The sequence below is a fragment of the Bufo gargarizans genome, chromosome 7, assembly GCF_014858855.1.
Source record: "Bufo gargarizans isolate SCDJY-AF-19 chromosome 7, ASM1485885v1, whole genome shotgun sequence".
Taxonomy (NCBI): Eukaryota; Metazoa; Chordata; class Amphibia; order Anura; family Bufonidae; genus Bufo; species Bufo gargarizans.
The window spans coordinates 35953487-35962121 of NC_058086.1; positions in this window are offsets into that span (position 1 = coordinate 35953487).

The following is an 8635-nucleotide window of genomic DNA, read 5'->3' on the forward strand; positions in this document are numbered from 1 at the left end:
GAACACTTGATAAGCTGTGCTTTCACTGTCTTCTATAAAGAGAAGAAAAATGATACTGCTTCGCAACTTATAAAATAAGCTTTAAGAAAAGCCATTTCAGCTGCGCTGATATTAAGGAGAACAAAAGGCTGGAAATATTAATATGTGGAATAATGTGCGATATGCTCTATGCAAACAACCATTCTGTTTCCAAATCTTAATTTTGCATTATACACACATAATATAACATGCTCATGCAGAAACATTCTTTTTGTATGATTTGTTCCATAACGCTGAACATTTTTATGTTTTGTAATTAGGTTCTGTAAGCCACACTGTGTTAAGTCTTTCAAACTGTGAAAATCCATACTCTTGTAAAATTACAATGAAAGCCTTTTTTCTTTAAACATGTCCCCTGATATCTACATTAGGGAAAAGGCTTTTTACCCAGATTTAGCTTAGAAAACTATCTGTGCCCATGTTCCCTAAACTGTACTAACGTTTAACAAGGCAGATGTGCACTGAAACGGCATTTGTCCTCTGTTCCTGTAAAGGGTTTTATGACAAATATGCAGCATATTGTTATGGTTGCCCTAAAGACTTGTCAATGGAGGCCATTAAAGGCGAGCTGGAAGTGGAAGAAGCCACGAGCTAAAGACTCTTTCCACTTTTTGCATGTGGATTTTGATGGCCATTGGTACAGATATCACCCTAGGCATTACAAAGGTTGAAATCCACTGCAACAGAATAGTATAGTGTTAGACTGCACTTTGGGTGGAAGGAGGAGACAAAAAGTGTTGCAGTAGTGCAATGTTCCACAACCTGTAGTTCTCCAGCTGTTGCAAAACTACAATTCCCATCATGTCCTGACAGCCTGCAGCTAACAAGGCATAATGGGAGTCATAGTTTTGCAACAGCTGGAAGGCCACAGGTTGGAGATCACTGCAGTAGAGACTGATTGTTACAGCACATCATAGGTGGAGGTAGTCTCCAAAGATAGGAATCCTGAGTAGAAGCTGTGGGCTGAGCCTTACTAGAGAGAATCAAAGCATCCATTCAATTTACAACAAATCCGAATTTCCTCATGCTTCGTGGTAACAAATCAATATTTCCTAAAATGGTGGCTGAAAATTAAAAAATTATACTCACCTTAACCACCGATCGCGGAGAAGTCGTCCACTCTTCTTGACTGAAGAAACCCCGCCAAAGGATCTCCGACAAGTGTAAAGATGTCACCACATGATCATGCTGGCTGCTAGCGGTGATGTCATCAATGATGCAGCCAGCGTGATCACATGGTGAAGTCTTCACATTCGGTGCAGGTCCTTTGGTGGGTTTTCTTCAATCAAGATGGGAGCGGACAGCCTCTTTGCGATCAAGTGGATGAGATGAGTATAATTTTTTATAAATACATTTGTGACAAAGTAGATCGTCATAAATTTCATTTCTTGACTAAGTTCGGCTAAACAGCTGAATGGAATTTTACAAAACTTCACTCATCTCTACCCCTTACGGGAAGGACCAATTAGTTAAAACAAACTTTAAGAAAGCCATTGATCAAAAGGTGCAAGTCAATGGTGGCCTCCTTCAACTACTTCCTAGGCTGAGTAACGACACGTTCATCAGTTGCGTGGCCCAGGAGAAGCTCAGCCTCATTCAATTGATCGGGGCTGAGCACAATACCAACCATAGCTGCTATACAATGTATGGTACTGAGCTTGGCAAGCTGCGAGAAGACATTGGCACTCACAGGAGCGCAGGTGCCATCTCAAAACAGCTGATCAGCTGGGGTCCCGGGTGTCGGACACCCAACGATCAGATACTGATGACCAGAGGATAGGTCATCAGTAGAGAGGAGCAAATCGAATCCCACGAAGTGGAATTCGATCCGAATTTCAGGATAAAATTGATTTGCCTCAAAGCTGAATTTCCTCGTGCTTCGTATTAGTGAATCGATTTAACCTGAAATAGTGTAAAAAACAAAAAATTCATCCTTACCTCCTCCATTTGCTCGCAATGGGCCGCCAGCTGCCATCCTGATTGAAGATCTTGGGGCGAAATCACGTAATCACGCCCGCCAACATAATCTTGCGCCGGTGATATTTCGCTCCCGATCTTCAAGCAAGATGGCAGTGGCTGGCCCGTTGCGAGCAAATGGAGGCGGCAAGTTTAATAAAAAAAAAATTTTGTATGTTAATTTCACACTCAGATGCCGAGATAATGTATGAACACGGCATCTGAGGGGTACAATGACGGGGGACGGCGATATCACAGCTCCCTGTCATTGCACCCGCTACTTCATGACTAAGTAATTTGTCACAAAGCAATTTTTTGGGGGTAAAATTCGGAAAATCAGCTGAATCAAACTTTTCATAAATTCTCTCATCTCTAGTCATCAGTATAAGAATTCAGGAAAACCCTTTTATATATTCTTAATTTCTTCTCACCAGAACCTAAAGCTGAAGTAACTATATTATATAAGCCATTACAGAACCCACTTACTAGGCTGTTTCTCTATTACTCATAGTCTGTAATAGATGGTGACTGTGCATAGTTGACTACCTTCCACATAAGACAAGAGACATAGTTGTCCTGTGAGTCAAGGGCCAAATCTCCAAATCTGATGATACTAATGTGGTAGATTGGCCACCACTGTCCTACACCTATTACTTCCATCAAAGGCTGTCTCTCTAGTGTCACCTAACCCCTGCAAAGAGGACCTGTAACCCCTCCTAATGTGTCTGCTTTAATAAAAACTTGCATTCATCATGAAATAACGATGCAGCAGCATATATTCTTATGACTGTATGTTAATATTCATACAAAAAGTTATAAATGGATTACTGGCCATTTGCAATGAAGGTCCAGATGGGTGTTATCAACTGGGGATGTGTCCCTGCACAGCCTGACATCATCCAATCAATGGTGTGCAAGGACACCCCCTTCCCCCAACTGGTAACACCGAGCTGGACCTTCTTACCGCGCTGGTAACAAAACATTTATACATTTCAAGCAGATAATAAAGGAATGGCATAACGAAGGTTCACAAGAATAGATGTCCCATATTTGTAATTACAAGAGGGGTGCAAGTAGTTGCTAAAACTCAGTAGAGATGACCTTGCGGTTCGCCCGGCGGTCATTTCGCGGCGAACTTTGCGTATTCGCAATTCGCCAAACATGCGAACATATGGAGAGATTTGCGCCCGCCATATTCTTTTACATTGTGAAGAACTTTGACCCATGACACATCCATCAGGTGGTACAGGACAGCAAATTGAGACGTTTCAGCACATGGACATACCCCCTACCTTATAAATAAACCCGATCTGGCCGCCATTTTACATTCAGTGTTGTGCCAGTTTAGGGAGAGGTTGCTGTGTGGAGCAGGGACAGGCTGCTAGGGTCACCAAACGCTAGCTAATAGGACCACAAAAGACCTTTTAAGGACTGGTATAGGTGTGCTATCGATAGGTGTGATACACAGAGGGGTGCGATATACTTATAATATACTTTTATAATGAGTCAAAAACACATAGATCTATATAGTGATCACCTGGAGGTCCGGGGCCTAGGGGCTAGGGGCTTACTAGGGACATTTTTATATAGGGTAAGGTTCCGGACGGGGTCGCTCTTATCAGGGCGGGTGGTCTGTGGTTAGGCTATCAGGGCCAGAATAGCTCCCCCTGTAGGGCAATATCAGGGACAGTTCTTTGCTCATCCTGTCCTTCAATACCACATCATCATCTAGCCCAGGGATGGATGTTTTTTTGCTTTCCCTCCAGGATTCATCGATGTGCACTGGAACCCCCCGGATTGTGGTAGGACATATGGTTTCTGATTTGGTGCGGATTTTCATTTTTGAGGGATATCTTTTCCATTCACGAGTTCGCAAAATGGGTCTGCATCCGTTCCGCAAAATTGCAGACCCACTTATTTTCAATGGGGCCGGAATGTGCTGTCCGCATCCGCGGATCCGCACTTCCGCATCTGTGCTTCCGTTTCCACCAAAAAATAGAACATGTCCTATTCTTGTTCGCAATTTCAGACAAGATTAGGCATTTTCTATTATAGTGCCGTTGATGTACGGTCCACTAATTGCGGAATGCACATTGCCGATGTCCGTGTTTTGCGGATCCGCAAAACATTTACGGACGTGTGAATGGACCCTCATAGTAAAATTATAAAAGGATACGTTTTATCTTTATGTATATTCTAATGGATTGCCTTCCTTGTACAATGTTATAATATACTTTCGATGTTAGACAGTATATTGTAGTGCATTTGTATTGTGCGGCAGTTGTGTGCGGTTCTGCTGCGATACCGCAGGTATATAGAGGGACAAGCGTTATTGGAATAAATAATTTCTACTGGTGTGATATACCAGTCGCCCCCCCCAAAAAAATGATTGAAGCGGGGTGTTATATACCAATATACTTTCTTTATAGCATGCGCGTATGCGAAAATTATATTGCTGATATTTCGCATTGAAAAAAATAATGAATGGAGATCGCAAATTCGAATAATACATCTGGTGTCACTGTCCATGTTGTAGGACTATTTGTGCACTTCTAGTCATTATTTCTTGGCTGCAAATATGAGCTGAAGGTTTTTCAGGTTCGCCTGCCATTAAAATAAATGGGACCCGCCGCGAACTTGCGGTTTGCGAACATTTGATCGTGTTCGCGAACTTCCCCTGCAGATGTTCGTCCATCACTACATGTCAGGAGAGGTTGCATGATTTAGATCATAAACCCAACTCAAGATACCCATCTGGGGCACCGGAGGGACAGTTTTCTACCTTCTGGAGGAGAGAAAGTTTGCATCTATTTCCCAGGCAGGATTGCTCTGAAGACCCCGTACCAGCTGGATATCTGGCAGAAGAATCAGTACCTTCTGAGCACCACCACATGCCGGTCATTAAAGTGATGTCTGTACATCAGAAAACGCTTGTCTACCCAACATAAGAAATAATATTAATACAAAATATCCAAATGGTATTTTCCATCAACACAAAGCTTAAACCGAATATTTGTCTTTTCTATGAGGCATTAAGACAAAATAAGCGGATTTACCGTGTTTTTATTGAATGGGTAAATAACGCTTCCCCCGCACGTAAGATTATCTAACATTCCATGGCTGATTTTTCATCTCTCCCATTGATGACTGATGGAGACACATTAACAATTGTATGTGACAATCAGCGCTGTTCAGAAGGCTCCGTGACCCAGCTAATCTGTGCACTGAGACTTAGGACATGTGAAAGGCAAGGTGATTGAGAGGAAAAGATTTTCCGTGTTTAATGGCAATCACTCATGACAATGCAGCACAGGCGCGCTGATGGAGAAATATTCGAGGTTCCCTCTGCATCGCTCTTTCTTTTCTTGTTTTAAATGCAGGCATTTTGATAAAAAAAAGCTATTCTATTTTAGTTTTTTACTAGGGGAGCTCCCCTACTCTATTTTTTATGTCTCTTTTTTTTTTTGTCGCATTAACGGGGTGAGAGTCGTCATTTTTTGTAGTTAAAGTGTACCTCAGGGGTGCACAACATTTTTTGGGGTCTGAGGGCCGCATTGTCAACTCGCTGTATTTCAAGGGGCCACAAATTAAAAAAAGATCGATCGGCGTTCGTTTATATCGGCCAATGTCGCAAGTCAATGCCAAGTGAATGGGGAGGAATGCTCATAACCACAGTCATTCCACCTTCTTTTAGATCTGTTGATTATCGGTAGCCCATCCCTGATTACACGGGGAGATGTGCTGACGGTAATTGTACATCTTTACAAACAAGTGATTCCTTGCGGCACGATTATACAGGCCAGATATCAGGAATGAGCGTTTCTATGAAGACTTGTTCCCAGTAATTGTCCCAAATATCATGCAGTGTGATAGGTGCTTAATGGGATTTCCCAGTATAAATTCGTTTTTAACAAGTTCCTACAGCACGGCACCTGAAAACGAAGAGTTATACTCACCTGCTCCCTGCCGCTCCGGTCCTCTGCACTGCCCCCGCTGCCTCCATCTTCTAGTCCCGGCGCTGTTTACACCTGGCAGTGCATGGACATAGTCACATGCACCTCTCCAGTGAATAATTGGCTTCTGCGGTGATGTGGCCACTGCTGAAGCCAATCATTGACTGTAGCGGTGTAAGACTATGCCCATGCACTAGCAGGTATAAATAGCGCAGGGACTGGAAGATGGAGGCAGCAGGGGCAGTGCACATAATTTGTCCCCCAGAGGTCAATGAATAAGACTTTTTATTGCACTATTTCCACTGTAAAGCCTCATTTACACGTCCATGCTTAAATCCATGAAAAGGTGGTCAGTGATGCCTCCAAAAAGATGTCCATGATAGATCCGTGTTGCGTCAGTTTGTCTGTTTTTTGCTCCCCGTGTGCATCCGTGTTTCACTGATACTGAACAGCTGAGACAATCTCTTCCTAATGATCTGTGAAACATGGATGAAACATGGATGGCATCCGTGTTTCATCCATGGTTTTCATGGACTCATAGAGTATAATGGGCGTGATGAATGGACAAAATAGAGCATGCATCTGTGCTAAAAACACTGACCCACGGACCGTGCTAATACACTGATGTCTGAATGCACACATTAAAATTAATGTATATATACAGTACAGACCAAAAGTTTGGACACACCTTCTCATTCAAAGAGTTTTCTTTATTTTTATGACTATGAAAATTGTAGATTCACACTGAAGGCATCAAAACTATGAATTAACACATGTGGAATTATACAGGGAGTGCAGAATTATTAGGCAAATGAGTATTTTGACCACATCATCCTCTTTATGCATGTTGTCTTACTCCAAGCTGTATAGGCTCGAAAGCCTACTACCAATTAAGCATATTAGGTGATGTGCATCTCTGTAATGAGAAGGGGTGTGGTCTAATGACATCAACACCCTATATCAGGTGTGCATAATTATTAGGCAACTTCCTTTCCTTTGGCAAAATGGGTCAAAAGAAGGATATGACAGGCTCAGAAAAGTCAAAAATAGTGAGATATCTTGCAGAGGGATGCAGCACTCTTAAAATTGCAAAGCTTCTGAAGCGTGATCATCGAACAATCAAGCGTTTCATTCTAAATAGTCAACAGGGTCGCAAGAAGCGTGTGGAAAAACCAAGGCGCAAAATAACTGCCCATGAACTGAGAAAAGTCAAGCGTGCAGCTGCCAAGATGCCACTTGCCACCAGTTTGGCCATATTTCAGAGCTGCAACATCACTGGAGTGCAATACTCAGAGACATGGCCAAGGTAAGAAAGGCTGAAAGACGACCACCACTGAACAAGACACACAAGCTGAAACGTCAAGACTGGGCCAAGAAATAGCTCAAGACTGATTTTTCTAAGGTTTTATGGACTGATGAAATGAGAGTGAGTATTGATGGGCCAGATGGATGGGCCTGTGGCTGGATTGGTAAAGGGCAGAGAGCTCCAGTCTGACTCAGACGCCAGCAAGGTGGAGGTGGAGTACTGGTTTGGGCTGGTATCATCAAAGATGAGCTTGTGGGGCCTTTTCGGGTTGAGGATGGAGTCAAGCTCAACTCCCAGTCCTACTGCCAGTTTCTGGAAGACACCTTCTTCAAGCAGTGGTACAGGAAGAAGTCTGCATCCTTCAAGAAAAACATGATTTTCATGCAGGACAATGCTCCATCACAGCCGTCCAAGTACTCCACAGCGTGGCTGGCAAGAAAGGGTATAAAAGAAGAAAATCTAATGACATGGCCTCCTTGTTCACCTGATCTGAACCCCATTGAGAACCTGTGGTCCATCATCAAATGTGAGATTTACAAGGAGGGAAAACAGTCCACCTCTCTGAACAGTGTCTGGGAGGCTGTGGTTGCTGCTGCACGCAATGTTGATGGTGAACAGATCAAAACACTGACAGAATCCATGGATGGCAGGCTTTTGAGTGTCCTTGCAAAGAAAGGTGGCTATATTGGTCACTGATTTGTTTTTGTTTTGTTTTTGAATGTCAGAAATGTATATTTGTGAATGTTGAGATGTTATATTGGTTTCACTGGTAAAAATAAATAATTGAAATGGGTATATATTTGTTTTTTGTTAAGTTGCCTAATAATTATGCACGGTAATAGTCACCTGCACACACAGATATCCCCCTAAAATAGCTAAAACTAAAAACAAACTAAAAACTATTTCCAAAAATATTCAGCTTTGATATTAATGAGTTTTTTGGGATCATTGAGAACATGGTTGTTGTTCAATAATAAAATTAATCCTCAAAAATACAACTTGCCTAATAATTCTGCACTCCCTGTATACATAACAAAAAAGTGTGAAACAACTGAAAATATGTCATATTCTAGGTTCTTCAAAGAAGCCACCTTTTGCTTTGATTACTGCTTTGCACACTCTTGGCATTCTCTTGATGAGCTTCAAGAGGTAGTCACCTGAAATGGTCTTCCAACAGTCTTGAAGGAGTTCCCAGAGATGCTTAGCACTTGTTGCCCCTTTTGCCTTAACTCTGCGGTCCAGCTCACCCCAAACCATTGGGTTCAGGTCCGGTGACTGTGGAGGCCAGGTCATCTGGTGCAGCACCCCATCACTCTCGTTCATGGTCAAATAGCCCTTACTTTCCAATTTTTTGGACTGACTGAACTAAGTAATGATGGCC